General features: G+C 36.5%; 1 protein-coding gene across 2 annotated transcripts in view; it reads left to right on the forward strand.

Annotated features, from left to right (window-relative positions):
- The window catches only part of LOC123683396 (tachykinins), a 56,635-nt gene that overhangs the window by 16,234 nt on the left and 25,304 nt on the right, over window positions 1-15,097 (forward strand). Inside the window, exon 1 of one of the 2 annotated variants that reach the window (XM_045622410.1) lies at window positions 9,766-9,787. The exons of the other annotated variant lie outside the window; for it this stretch is intronic. The gene's annotated coding sequence lies outside the window, so the exon portion shown is untranslated. Of the gene's footprint in view, window positions 1-9,765; window positions 9,788-15,097 lie in introns of those variants that run through there. 2 annotated transcript variants of the gene reach the window in all.

Here is a 15,097-nt window from a genome sequence, read left to right on the forward strand (position 1 = left end):
GTTATACCGGAAACAGAGTACTACTTCCTTATTTCAAATAGCACACTCAGTATATTATTGCATCATTGGGTAGCTTTTTTGATGACAATTTCAGCAAAATGCCATACCTCGGGTGAAAACTTAACCGTTCATGAGTTAATAAGATTCTTATGAAAAAAATGGTGGTGACGAGGGACTCGCATTTTTTTGGATATTTCTGCAGAGAAAGATTTTTTCGAAAAAACCTTTTTCATTTTCGATTCTGCAAGTAGGTGGTATTATAAGGCTGTTTGAATTTTGGAGCAAGAGTGTACATGGTTTTTATCAGAAGATCACGAACTTGGACAACTCAAATTCATCAAAACTCAAGATTTTCTAGTTAGAACCTATATGTTTTATTATTCCAGTCGATTTTACATATAAAAATAGTGGGGGTTACTTAAACAAACCATATACGGTAGAGCGGTGTGACTTTGCCAACGGAGGTGACTTTGCCGAACTGCCTAATATTTTAAGTTTCACTTTGTTTTCGTAAAATTGGCAACATCTGACCGAAATCACGAATCGGAACCTTTAACCACCCTATATACAGACATGTTACAACCGTCGCAGTCGTCTGGCGTACTTTGAATGGTGTGCTACGGTATGTTATGTGAGCGGGTAATTTTTTAACGTGAGTATATATGCGAAATACTAGGAGTTGTGCAGAAAATATGACGAACGGTACATCGAAATATATTTAGCACCTTACTTTACATTCATTAAACGTCACGTTAAAAAAACTGAAAACATTTGGTTGAGACGATTTCGACATTTCGGGAAATTTTTCTATTGTGGCCATTTGGCGGGCAACATTGCCACATACCAAATTTGTTTCATCTGTTTTATTTTGAGGCACAATTATGGTCGTCGATACAAAAAGAAGTTGGATGCAAGGAAATATAGTAATTATACGGAAAAAACACTAATCCGAGCAATCAATGCAATTCAAAATGGAAACATTTCAATACAGACAACTTTCGAAGTGTACAACATTCCCAGAAGAATACTTTGGACTAAAATTTACAAAAGATATATGGTCGAAACCGGAGATATAGGTGCACTAAAATATACCGCCAGCACTCAATTGAATTGCCAAAAAACGCATTTTTAAGGCATTGGCAAACTCGCACCGATTTGCGGGTCACTTTGCCAAATTTTTAAAATTAAAAAGAAGAGAAGGGTGCACCTTTTCATCTGATTCTAACCACAGCAGTCGACAACTAAAATGTTCAAATTAAACATACTTTGCACAGGACTCATTTCACAGAAAAAAACGAAAAAGTTACACCAAGAAAACTATAAAAAGTGGTGCAAAGTCACACCGCTCTACGGTAACTAAAATGAATATTGAATGAATGATGAAACCCAGTTTCTAACTGTGTGAATCAAATTCACTGACTCAGCCATATTCAACATCCCGTATTCTACGATAGTGAATTCATTTTAAAAAAAAAAATTCATCGTTATACGTTCCAATTCGCAAATGAAATTCAAATTCGCATAGGTATGAGCTATTTTTTTTTCACTCAGGGTGCTCCGATATCAAAGACCTGCCGAATTGCAAATATGTGTTGGTGTAGCCCCATCCATGTATTATACAATTCAGCTGTACGCCAAGCCACTTTTGGGATCTACATAAATGTATTATTTATCTGTAACCTTGCACATCTGGTTTTCTGTGAGAAAGGTTATAGATAATAAGCGTAGGTTCAAGGAACTTGGTGTCAACTGTCGTTTTCGATTTTTATTGTATGAATGTTAATTTTTGAGATAGTTTAACCTGCAATAACGCTTTAGGGATGACGTCACACACCGCCATTTAAGTTCTCCTGTCAGTGTTCGGAATCCAAACAAACAAATTGTCATTAAAATTAGTGAGTTGTCGTTGAAGGAATTGACTTATTTTGATAAATAAGATTATTTGAGGAACGATTTTACTATTAATTGATAGACAGAAGGAGCGAGATTAATGCCAGTAAGTTCGAACTTGAAGTTCAACTAATAAACACGCTTTTTACAAAATCTGGGGAATGATACAGGATTCAAACTTACTGGTACTAACCTCGTTCCTTCTGTCTATCAATTAATACTGAAATCGTTCCTAAAATACTCTCATTCATGAAAATAAGCCAATTCTTTCAACGACACCGTACTAATTTGAATGACAATTTATTTGTTTGGATTCTGAACACTGACAGGAGGACCAAAAATGGCGGTGTGTGACGTCACACTAATAGAGCGTATTAGAACTATTGGTCATATGTTTTGACATTCCTAGATAAAATAAAGTTTCCACACTCATGAAAAAAATTGTTTTGAACTCTATGATTTGTGACTGTTGAAAAATGGCCTCAGCGTACGAACGGCAGGCCAGAGGCGTAGAAATCGGCGACAATTTTCCTAATGCAATCAAACTTTTCACCTAAATCATATGGAGCTTTTGTTATGTAGGCATCCATTAATAATCTCCATCATGAGGAAATAACGGTTTCGCCATAGAATTAATTTCCGCTTCTTTCATTCTTTTACTTTTATGCGGAGATACAAGGTTGGAGTCGTTGCCACGTTGCGCTTTCAAGGAAAATTCCGAGAATTGCTGAATATGATATAGAATATAGGTACTTTTCTCGGTACATGTCACTACTGATACTGAATATGCATGGAAAAGCAAGATAATTTTTGTGTTTTTCGTCCCCACTGATTTTTTTTTGTAGTTTCGACATTTCAAGGAAACCCATAAAAAAATTGAGATAAAAGTGAGCTTTTGAAGATTTCAATTGTTTTTTTTTTGAAAATACATCACTCAAAATATTAGGCCAATTGAAGAGTCCCCGGTCTAATGTACAGATGGCGGTGGTGGTATTAAATCCATATGATTTCTAATAAGTACCGACCGACAGTCAGCTGAGTGGACTGCACACGATGAACGGAATCCAAAGCGAGGAAAAACAAAACAGTGAGCTGGCAAGGTTATGGCATCAGTATTCTGGGATGCGCAAGTTATAATAGTCATTGATTACCTCCAAAAGGACCAAACCATCAACAGCGGTTATTATATGGCGTTATTGGATCGTTTGAAGGATGAAATCGTTAAAAAACGGACCCATTTGAAGAAAAAAAGGTGCTGTTTCATCAAGACAATGCGCCGTGTCACAAATCCATGAAAACAATGGCAAAATTGCATGAATTGTGCTTCGAATTACTTTTGCATCCAGCGTATTCGACAGATCCGGCGCCCAGTGACTTTTTTCTGTTCTTTGACCTCAAAAGAATGCTCGCTGGAAAGAAATTTAGCGCCAATGAAGAATTAATCACCGAAACTGAGACTTATTTTGAAGCGAAAGACAAATCGTACTACAAAGATGGTATGGAAAAGTTGGAAGATCGCTATAATCGCTGTATCGCCCTCGAAGGCAACTATGTTCAATAATAAAATCGAATTTTCCAATTTGCCTGTTAGGCCTAGGGGGTAATACACATATTTAACCATCCGTAGAAATTTTGCTTTTACGAGAGTGGTATGATTTATTTGGGGGATTTCTTCCTCGGTTGTAATAATTAGGTCTTCAGGGTCCCTTGTAAGATGTTTGAAATCCTCAGATAGTAATCCCATATAAAAACCACCCGAGCTCAAATCTGTAGAGCGTGGTGGCCAAACACTGAAGCAGCTCGCGCAGAAAGCTGAAAAATATTGTAGAATTTAAATTAAAGGCAATAAAATTGAATGAAGATGACTCTCACATACATCAATGCTATTTTCAGCAGCCTCTTTCGTCATCCTGAAATGAGAATCTGCTGCCTAATTTTCAACTTCCACGTCCACGTTAAATATTGAACAAAATCCCTTCAGAATATTTATTTTAATGGACTTAAGTTGTAAATTGAAATAATCTGACAGTTTTGTCGTCTAGGAAACCAACTATTACCTTCATTCGTACCTAAAAAGCACGTCAATTAGCAAAATCAACCTGGCGCGTGGCAACTCTCCCAGAAAATCGTGCCAATCATGTCAAAAGCGCGAGATCCGACAACCCTACTCTTACCACATGTGTCGGTATCGTAAAATACGACCCTAAACACCCACAAACATCGCGTTTGACGAGCGAAGACGGCGCTGTCACACCTTTTTGACAGATGCCCCCTCCGACCATCAGGTAGCTACAAAACGTTCGCTCTAGAGCGATCGATTTTTAGTTACCGGGCGATACACACGTCGACTTCATAAATAATTCATGCTAAATTTCCATCGGAAAAACCGTGCACAAGTAGCCGTTTTCCCGGCCGCGTATTTTCCCGCTATTAACCAGCAGATAATTACCATAATAAAACCTAGAAAGTAGGCGAGGAGTATATCTTGCTAGGCAACCTTTCCTCACGTCTTTAGCGACGATCACCTGATCTCGAATGAATTAGGCGCAAAAGATGCGTCTAATGGCTTGGGAAAGCTTCCCGGGGGAAAATACGAACGGGAAAGTTGGGGCTTGCTTCGAGGAAAATTGCCACTATTAAAAGTTTTTCGACGTAAATAAATGTCTTTGTGTTGTATTTAGACTGGCAGGGCGAGGTGGAAAATGCATCAGCGAATCGAAGAAAATTGCTAAAATGCTAAATTCGTGATTTGTAAGAAAATCACATAAGTGACACTTATTAGGCCAATTGAAAAGTCCCCGGTCTGATGCACAGATGGCGGTGCTCGTATTAAATCCTTATCATTTTTAGTTAGTGTTAACCACCAAACGATACGTGTCAAAATTTGAAAGCACATGATGAAAACTTGTAATTGGAATATCTATGCCAAATTTAATTGAATAGCTGGTGAAGGACAGGTGCTATGAGAAAAAACTTGAATAAAAATCAAACTTTAACATCTTGTATTTAAAAAAAAAAGAGTTTTCCACCCCATTTTTATAAAACTTTTTTCTTAAAATCATCTAAGGAGTTTCTCATTTTCGTTTGTACCTCCAATTTAGGAAAATCCTGTATAATATACAGTGTTGCCAATTTAACCATTTCAAATAGAATAATACCTAATGAAAAACTCTATATTCATCGTAGACAAAGACTTATAAGTGGTTAAAACACAAGTTCTTAAAAAAAATCAACAATTAGTATATTTTCCTTTCGAACTACCCCCGTAGTTACAAGTCTATCCTAACTAATGAGACAAGCCGGCTTTCCAGCTTCCGTTTCGACCTCAAAAAGTCGCGTGCCGAAAGGAAAAACCCTAGAAAATCCGTGGTTGATACGACCCCATCCACCTACCGGACGTATTTGAAGAGATTGTTTGGATTCGTTTGTGAAGCGTCGCCGACAGTTTTTTATTTCAGGTGAAAACAGCTGACGATGACTTTGGCGGATTAATTAGATCAAAAGGATGCCATCGAATGTTTCTGTGCTCTTTTTTCGTACCTTCCTTTTTCACTCCGCTATAGGGTTATGGAGACTTTTATAATGACGGGAGAATTTTTTTTAGGTTTTTATCGACGAGTTACGTTTCCGTGCTAAAATTATGTTGGAATATTTGTTGGTTTTATTTTTCGTTTGAAAGGATCTATCGGCGTTCAGATAAATCACTAAATTTTGAGTCTCAAATGTTGAAGATATTCTCTTCGAATAAATTTATCCTCTTTTCGTTAAATTTCAACTAGGTATTCATGGCTTGGCTTGATTTTCCAGCTACTCAGCTTGAGCTTTACTTGATTTCAATTCAAGCTCAATTTTAGCAGTTTTATTGTTTAGTGTCACATCAACAAAAAAAATGATGAACCTTGCAAAATCACTTTTATTTATTTAACTTATTGTATGAAAGAACCGATTTCATAATTTTCCATCCAGGATTAAGACACATGAGGCATCTTATAGATTTGTCGCCTAACCAATTGCGGGTTTTTGTTACTGTAAGAGCAGCTTGGGAAAATTGTCTTTCAACAGGAGCTGAAGATGCTGGCGTTGATAAAAAAAATCTTTAGCCAAGTTTGGAAAGGTATTTCTTAAACTACCAAAATCTACCAATAGATTTCATAGAAATCTGAGAGAACTACTAATAATAATCACACTGTCGAATGCTTCAGTCTCTCGGCGTTCGAGGAATCCCCTTATTTAGCTTAAGCGCGCACGAGATTGCAGAAATATATGCCGTGCGACACGTGCATATGAAGCTCAAGTAATATCGAGTAGCTTAATATCAGTCAATCAATAAATATCTAAAATCAAGTCATATCAAGTATGTAATTTTTCACGAGCTTGATTTTCAAGTAAGAAGTTGTTTGAAATGTCAAGCTATTTGGCTTGATGATATTATATCCATTAGTCTGAAAAGAGTTTGCAAGACAAATTCAGATAGATTCGAATTGTGATTTCATTTTCAATGTGAGTAAATCGTGTTTTGTAAAAATAATGATAAATGATAAAAGATTATAAATACTGTGTAGAAAAAACAAGATACAAACATATCCATGCATAAAAATATACCAGATGCTTTCGTTTCTAGGTCAGAATCGTTTTTGCGTTATACTGAAATCGATCCAACACATGGACACATTATTAAAATAGTATAATACGTCTACAGTCTGACAACGGGAACTCTCAAGGCAGCTGACATCGTTTATAGACGATAATTCGAATGCTCCCTCTAACGACACCTGAGATGAGATATATACAGCCCGAATATTGCCTCTCATATTCCCATTACATGTGACATCCTCTTCCACGTGATCATTTTATCGGTTCCATAGACATGTCAAGAAGATTTGAATAATTTTCATATCGCCCTTACACCCAAGGCTAATTTGGGGGGAAGTAAAATGGACGTAACTAATTTTGTTCCAATCTAGCGTGATATTAACAGCCCAATTGGAAAGTCCCCGGTCTACCATAGTAAAACATATATTTTTTTTTTGGCAAAATTCGATTTAATTATTCAACATCTCAGATCTTACAACTTTTCGATACCATTTTTGTAGTACGATTTGTCTTTCGCTTCAAAATAGGCCTCAGTTTCGGCGGTTACTTCTTCATTGACGCTGAATTTCTTTCCACCGGGCATTATTTTGAGGTCTGAGATCAGGAAAAAGTCGCTGTGGGCCAGATCTGGCTAATACGGCGGATGCAGAAGCAATTCGAAGCACAATTCATGCAATTTTGCCATTGTTTTCATTGATTTGTGACACGGCGCATTGTGTAGATGTAACAGCATCTTTTTTTCTTCAAATGGGGCCGTTTTTTAACGATTTCATCCTTTAACCGTTTCAATAACGCTATACAGGGTGTTTCCTAAACATGCGGCAAAAATTCAGGGGGTTGTTCCTTGGACTATTCTAAGAATATTTTGTCCTTTGATGATTTTTGAAAAACCTCTTTGTTTCGAAGATACAGGGCGAACAACATTTTTCATATTTTTAAAATTAATAATAGTTTAAATAAAAATGCGTACCGCACTGTGTTTACTAAGTAGGTACAATTCATTTTTAAATTTGTTTAACAACATTCCAATTACTAAAAACGGCCAGTTTTTTGACTAAAAATTGATAAGTGCAGATGGTAAAGGAATACAGATTAAACACGGTTTTCATTTGAATTCGTTTTGTGATGTATTAGCAATTTTTAGTCAAAAAACTGGCCGTTTTTAGTAATTGGAATGTTGTTAAACAAATTTAAAAATGAATTGTACCTACTTAGTAAACACAGTGCGGTACGCATTTTTATTTAAACTATTATTAATTTTAAAAATATGAAAAATGTTGTTCGCCCTGTATCTTCGAAACAAAGAGGTTTTTCAAAAATCATCAAAGGACAAAATATTCTTAGAATAGTCCAAGGAACAACCCCCTGAATTTTTGCCGCATGTTTAGGAAAGACCCTGTATAACATAATCTATCGGATATAAGCTCTAACTGAAATATCAATATTTTGGTTGAAAAAAACATTATAAACCAGTTTTCGAAAGATGTTCAAATCTCAATCAATTCGAACGTCGACTTGTTTTAAATCGCAACCCCAACCATGCCATGAATGCAACTAATGAATAAAATGTAACATCTGTGATTGGAATTCCGGTTTGCATTCTCTTGAGAGTTCTCTAATTAATTCGATGATATGAAGTGTTAGGATGGCTGTAGACGAAGGGTACAGCACTGTTATGTCATGCCATACAAATTGTTTGTCTGTTCGACAAATATCTCGGTCGCAAATATTTCGATTATTCTCCTCTTTGTAATGAACCTCGTGTGGATTATTCGATAATATCACATTATCATTGATATTTCGGATATCGTTTGTTGGTATTATGAAAACGTTTCACCTCAGTGGTAGGGGAATATTAGGGAACTAGAAAGGGATATCTTCTGATGTTGTCATAGCAACAAATTGAAAATATTTTCTTGTTTTGTATGCTTCGGATTGTGACGAATCTTTGGATTTCAGAGGAACACAATATTTTTATTTATATAAGAACGATGTTTCATACTGGTAACTATTTCAAAGGCCTTATACAGGGTGATTCAACAGAGTGGCCTATTAGACGTTTATGGAAAACTAATCATAATTTTGTGCTGAAAATTTGCATATTGTGGTTTGCGACAATTTCCTTTCTCCCTAAAATATTTTCAGATCTCTACAACTTCCGGTTATACCGGAAAGAGACTACTAATTCCTTATTACAAATAGCACACCCAGTATATTATTGCATCATTAGATGACAATTCCGGCAATATGCCTTACCTTGAGTGAATACTCAACGGTTCTTGAGTTAATGGGATTCTTCTGAAAAAAATGGTGGCGATGAGGACTCTCATTTTCTTGAATATTTCGGAGAAAAAGCTTTTTTCGGAGAACGTTTGCAGGACTATGTTTAAAGGACTTTTTTTATCCAAGGAATCTCTTGTTTTCCTCTGTACCTTCAATTAAGGAACACCTTGTATTTATTCAATTCATGAAATCCTGAATAATACATAAAGCTTTGAGTCTCCACAAAACACTAATCATTGGCAAAAACAGAAATGTTTTTAGTAAAAAACGAAAAGTTGCATCTTTGAACGTCTTCCACAATTTCCGCTAACCCCTGTACTTCACCCTAGGATGGAAAACTCGAAAAAAAAAGTCGATCTTCCTCAACCGCATGATACTCGTTCGAATTACCCCAATTTGTGGACGGTAGATGGCGTAACTCGATTAGGGCAGTTCGGAAAAATGGAAAACAATCTCGTTTATGGGAACTGCCTTTACGTTGCACGAAAATCGAATAAGATCCCGTATAAATATTTGGCCTTGTCGCCAATCAGCTGAATGGCGAAATTCGAGAGATTTAAGCCATTTCCAATATGTCGTCGGTAAAGAGGGAGAATTTGAAATGTGATTTGCGATAAAAAAAATTAGCCGTATATTTGTTTTGTGGAATCACTTAGGTAAACGGCATTTCAAATAAACTCTAAGGTTTGAATGTTTTTGTACCTTTGGTATACAAGGTGATTCACCGGGATGGCCTATTGGACGTTTATGGAAAACTAATTATAATTTTGAGCTGAAAATTTGCATATTGGGTTTTGAGACAATGATTTTTCTTTCTAAAATAGCTCACCTTAAAAAAAACAATAAATTTAAAGTTCCTAAATAGGAAGTTTGAACCTTTCTTCCAATTGATACGATGACGTAGATCGCGAAAATGCTTGCATCTTAACGATTATACCTATATTTCAGGAATTATAAGCTTTAAACTGAAATTTTCTAAAATATTTCAATTATTTTCTAGAGGCTGTCAACTCTTCTTGAGGTAAGATACAGACTTGAAACTACAAAGTTTAGATCAAAGTTCGATCTAAAAAAAATATTTAATTTGAGGGGACCTTGACCAATATTTTAGGAGGTATTAGGAATCTTGTAGAAATCAAAATTTTTACTGATTTTTCCAAAATTTCGAATTAAATTTATCTCGAAAACAAAGCGTTTGCTGGCACAGATTTTTTCTCAAAAGATCCGAGGAATCTATAATTTTCCTTTGTTCGTTGAATGTTTGAGTGTGACGTTTTGGAGCAAGACTCAACAATTTCGGTCAAGCTGCAAAAAGTCCTTCACATCGTATAAAACCTGATATATTTTTGTATAGACTAAAGCAACCATTTCTTCTAGATCCTCTGTTAAATCTTACGTCACACTAAAAAAATATCAGCCCAATCTACATACAATTTCAAAATAAGTCCGAAAAATTTGAAACAAATCCAATCGGATATAGGGAAACCCAAATCCCATAAACCAAATCTCCAAATTCTCGCCTTAGTTCTAATATTCAAATGTACACAGAAACCTCGAAGGTTCGTCTCGCGCGTCTTGGAATAAACCAGTAAAAAATTGCGCAATTACCGGGTAAACTATCCAATCTCCTCTCCGGCGTTTTCAACCTAATTTTTCAAGAAATCCAGCGTCGTCCACGACGGGAGAAAAAGAAGATAACCGAAATGATGTGCAACGAAATGAACAGCCGCTCATTTGGTCATTACGGACCAAAGCGTAAATGAGGCTAAATAAATAAGCATGAGAGAATGCATCGAATTTCTCTCGAAATTCGTTTAATCGGCGATAATTAAAACATTAACACGTGTATTTGAGGTAGCTGGACCGAAAAATGGTAACTCATTAGAAACGGTTTGAGGGGTATCATTATGGAGAGAAGAACTATTTAGATACTCCTGATAGAATTAGAAATAGATCAGAATGTCGAAGAAAATTTTGAATTTCGAGGATGCCGCTTGTTAACAATAATGACTTGATTTGATAATAATATGACTTGATCTCAAGTCAGGTCAGGTATTCATTTATCATTATATATCATATCAATCTACTTGATTTCAAGCAGATTTATAGTGTAGTGTCACATCAATAGAATAATGATGAAATGAGAATGAAACCTTGCAAAAACACTTTTATTTATTAAACTTATTGTATAAAAGAACCGAAAATATCAACTTTTTCGAAATATACATTAAATCACTATAAATCATAACAAAATAAACAATAATAAAAAAGTAACGTTTCTTAATATTGAGAAACCTCCAGGTTTTATTTGATTTCATAATTTTCCATCCAGGATCTAAGACACATGAAGCATCCCATAGATTCGTCACCTAACCTATTGCAGGTTTTTGTTACTGTAAGAGCAGCTCTGGAAAACTCTCTTTCAACCGGAGCTGAAGATGCTGGCGTTGATAAAAAATCCTTGACCATTTTGGCCCAGTTTAGAAAGATATTTCTGAATCTACCAAAATCTACCAATAGATTTCATAGAAATGTGAGAAAACTGCCTACTAATAAAGTCACACTGGCGAATGCTTCAGTCTCTAGGCGCTCAAGGAATCCCCTTATTCAGTCTAAGCGCACACGAGATTGCAGAAATATATGATGTGCGACGCATGCATATCAAGCTCAAGTAATATCAAGTAGCTTAATATCAAGTCAAGCAATAAATATCTAAAATCAAGTCAAGTATGTAATTTTTCACCAGCTTAATTTTGAAGTCGAGTAGTTGGTTAAAATGTCAAGCTACTTGACTTTGTAAATAGGATTTATTTCAATGTAAATAAATTGTAAATAGGATTTATTTCAATGTTCCGAGTGATCTGCCATTTTCGTTTGTACCTGCAATTTAGGAACACCCTGTCTGTATAATGTTGTTTCTTAATTTGCGTACTAACATTTGGGTGAAATGATATCACCCTGCTCCATAAAAAAGCATATATTCAAAAAATAAAAATTTCCTCACGCATAACTAATAACGTTGCGTCTGCTTGCTCAATATTCAAAACCTTCTTTTGTCTATCCCAAACGAAAACTATAGCGATATGAAAACATCAGCACCACCAAGACCAGCCTCTTATTATTTTCCCGAGAAAAAAAAACAGATTTCTCTCTGCGTATAATGTCATCACGTAGTGTAAATATGTATGTTGTCTCTGCTCTCCCTCCGCAAAGGCGTTTTGTCTTATTTATTCCGCTTTGTCTCCTCCGTTCAAGGAGCGGAAGTCCGTCGTCCGCATATATTTTTCACGTTTTGGCGTTATGAAAGAGAAAATTTTTTCAGAGGGGACTCTCGCAACAATGTGGTATGAAATTTGCATGGCCTACTGGCGTGAAACAATTTTTTCAAGATCGGATTTGTTTTTCGATAGAGTTCTCAGTATAATCTCTGTATTTGTTATTGATGTGGAGTGTATTGGCAACGATACATCTTGATATTGTAGAAGGTAGTGAATTTGAGAGAATAATGTATATACTACTTGTACAGAAGCCTCATTCTGAAACTCGTTCATTCAAAACTCGTGGAAGAATATGCCATCTGTACTTGTATTCACAACTATTCTAACTGCTGTTGTTCTGGAAACATCGAATTCGAACCACCCTGTAAATTAGGGATTCATCAAGCCAAGTAGCTTGACATTTTAACCAACTACTTGACTTGAAAATCATTCTTGTGAAAAATTACATACTTGGGCTTGACTTGATTTGATTTTAGATATTTATTGCTCAACTTGATATCAAGCTATTTGATATTACTTGAGCTTGATATGCAAGCGTCGCACGGCATATATTTCTGCAATCTCGTGCGCGCTCAGACTAAATAAGGGGATTCCTCGAGCGCCGAGAGACTGAAGCATTCGCCAGAGTGACCTTATCAGTAGTTTTCTCACATTTCTATGAAATCTATTGGTAAATTTTGGTAGTTCCAGAAATATCTCTCTTGATCAAGATGGCCAAGGATTTTTTATCAACGCCAGCATCTTCAGCTCCTGTTGAAAGACAATTTTCCAGAACTACTCTTACAGTTACAAAAACCCGCAATAGCTTAGGCGACAAATCTTTAAGATGACTCATATGTCTTAGATCCTGGATGGAAAATTATGAAATCAATCAAATATTTTTCAATATTAAGAAACTTAATTCTACATTGATGGACAGTATGGAAATCCACTAAAAAACAACGAAACCGATCCAGTGATTCTTCACACAGTCTGTTAACTTCCAGGACGTTCCTCGTACCCCTTCAACCGCTCCCCAACATAATCCAACTTGCCACCCCCACGGGAAATCACAATCTCCATTAGAATCAATTGGAATCGAGAAAACTCCGGGTGCCTACCTAATAAAGCCACGGAGGTAACAACGTTCGAATTACCTCCCCACCATCTTTCCCTGAAACAGGTGTAGGTATACGCGTCCTCCATCCAGGGGAGAGGGGTGTACGGACGTGCAGTTCCGGAAGATCTGTCACGGATCCGACGGTCCGGATCGTCTCCACCTACGAACTCCCGGACTCCCGGTCCTGAATTATTCCTGGCCAAGACAGTCTAATTAAGGGAGGTTATGTGGATCCTAGTGAATAGCTCATGACATGTGTCACTGGGGCGCAGCCCTTGGGATAGGTCGTGACCGGGTCTAGTAGGCGAGGCCCAGGAGAAGAAGTAGATTGGGAGATGTATCTTTGTTTTCAATACGCCAGCTATGAATACAAATATGTATATTATTTCAAAATTAAAATTCAATGTGGCGGCGGTTGGCATAAAAGAAGAGGGTGTTTTTTTTAGAACTATAGAACTTCAAATTGCAATAAAACAACGATGGATTATTCGATTGACATGAATTTTATTTATCCGCAAGATAATCTTGTGGCATTACATTTTGAATATGATTTCTGGCATATGACCGCCACGGCTGGCTCGGATGTAGTCCAATCTGGACTACAGTCCAGATGACTTATTCCAACATTTGTGACTGTATATCGGCAATAACACGACGAATGTTGTCTTCCAAATGGTCAAGGGTTTGTGGCTTATCCGCATAGACCAATGACTTTACATAGCCCTAGAGAAAGTAGTCTAGCGGTGTTAAATCACAAGATCTTGGAGGCCAATTCACAAGTCCAAAATGTGAAAATATAGGCGGTCACCAAACGTGTCTTTCAATAAATCGATTGTGGCACGAGCTGTGTGACATGTTGCGCCGTCTTGTTGGAACCACAGCTCCTGGACATCATGGATGTTCAATTTAGGAAAGAAAAAGTTAGTAATCATGGCTCTATACCGATCACCATTGACTGTAACGTTCTGGCCATCATCGTTTTTGAAGAAGTACGGACCAATGATTCCACCAGCCCATAAAGCGCACCAAACAGTCAGTTTTTCTGGATGTAACGGTGTTTCGACATACACTTGAGGATTAGCTTCACTCCAAATGCGGCAGTTTTGTTTGTTGACGTAGCCATTCAACCAGAAGTGCGCTTCATCGCAAAACAAAATAAAATGGACGTAGTGCGCGATACGTATTCCGCACAGAACCATTATTTTCGAAACAAAATTGCACTATTTGCAAGCGTTGTTCAGGCGTGAGTCTATTCATGCTGAATTGCCAAACCAAACTGAGAATAAATCACTTGACAGCTGTTAAATCGGTCTCCATCTTGAACAGTAATGCCAACTTAAAGTTATATACCTCGAAAAAAAACACCCGTTACAAAGTATTGCAGCAATGAATGGATTTGCCACAAAATTCGAGAAAAAATGGATGGCACATTTTTGGAGAAACGAAAGAAACTAAAAATTCACATGCCGATATCTTTTTCATTTTCTAGATATGAACGAAAATTGTAATTTTTCATTTTCTTCAAGCCTTCAGAGAAACCATATTTTTGATCTATCTCTATGAAACAATAAATACCACTTTTCTGTTTTCTTCGAGCAACTCAGTTGAGCTATGAAATAGAAGGCAAACTTTTAAGAAAAATAAAATTACAGATTTAATGAACTTTTTCAACTCTGATTTCCACTTTATCTGAACAAATCACAAGCCAAAGACGGCTGATATTATCGCGACAACACCATCTGTCTAAGTTGTGATTGGTCTAACAACTCTGGCGATTCCAACGACGACGTAACCATGGATACAGACGTAACCATGGACACAGACAGTTTGGCAAATTAATAATTATAAGTTGCAGACGATAAAATGAGTCACTTCGATTCAACTGAAACTTTTGGTTGATACCAAAATATTGATTGAAATATAACGAGTAATACAAAAAATCGAAAATATACAT

Source organism: Harmonia axyridis, chromosome 6 (genome assembly GCF_914767665.1).
Source record: "Harmonia axyridis chromosome 6, icHarAxyr1.1, whole genome shotgun sequence".
Classification (NCBI taxonomy): domain Eukaryota; kingdom Metazoa; phylum Arthropoda; class Insecta; order Coleoptera; family Coccinellidae; genus Harmonia; species Harmonia axyridis.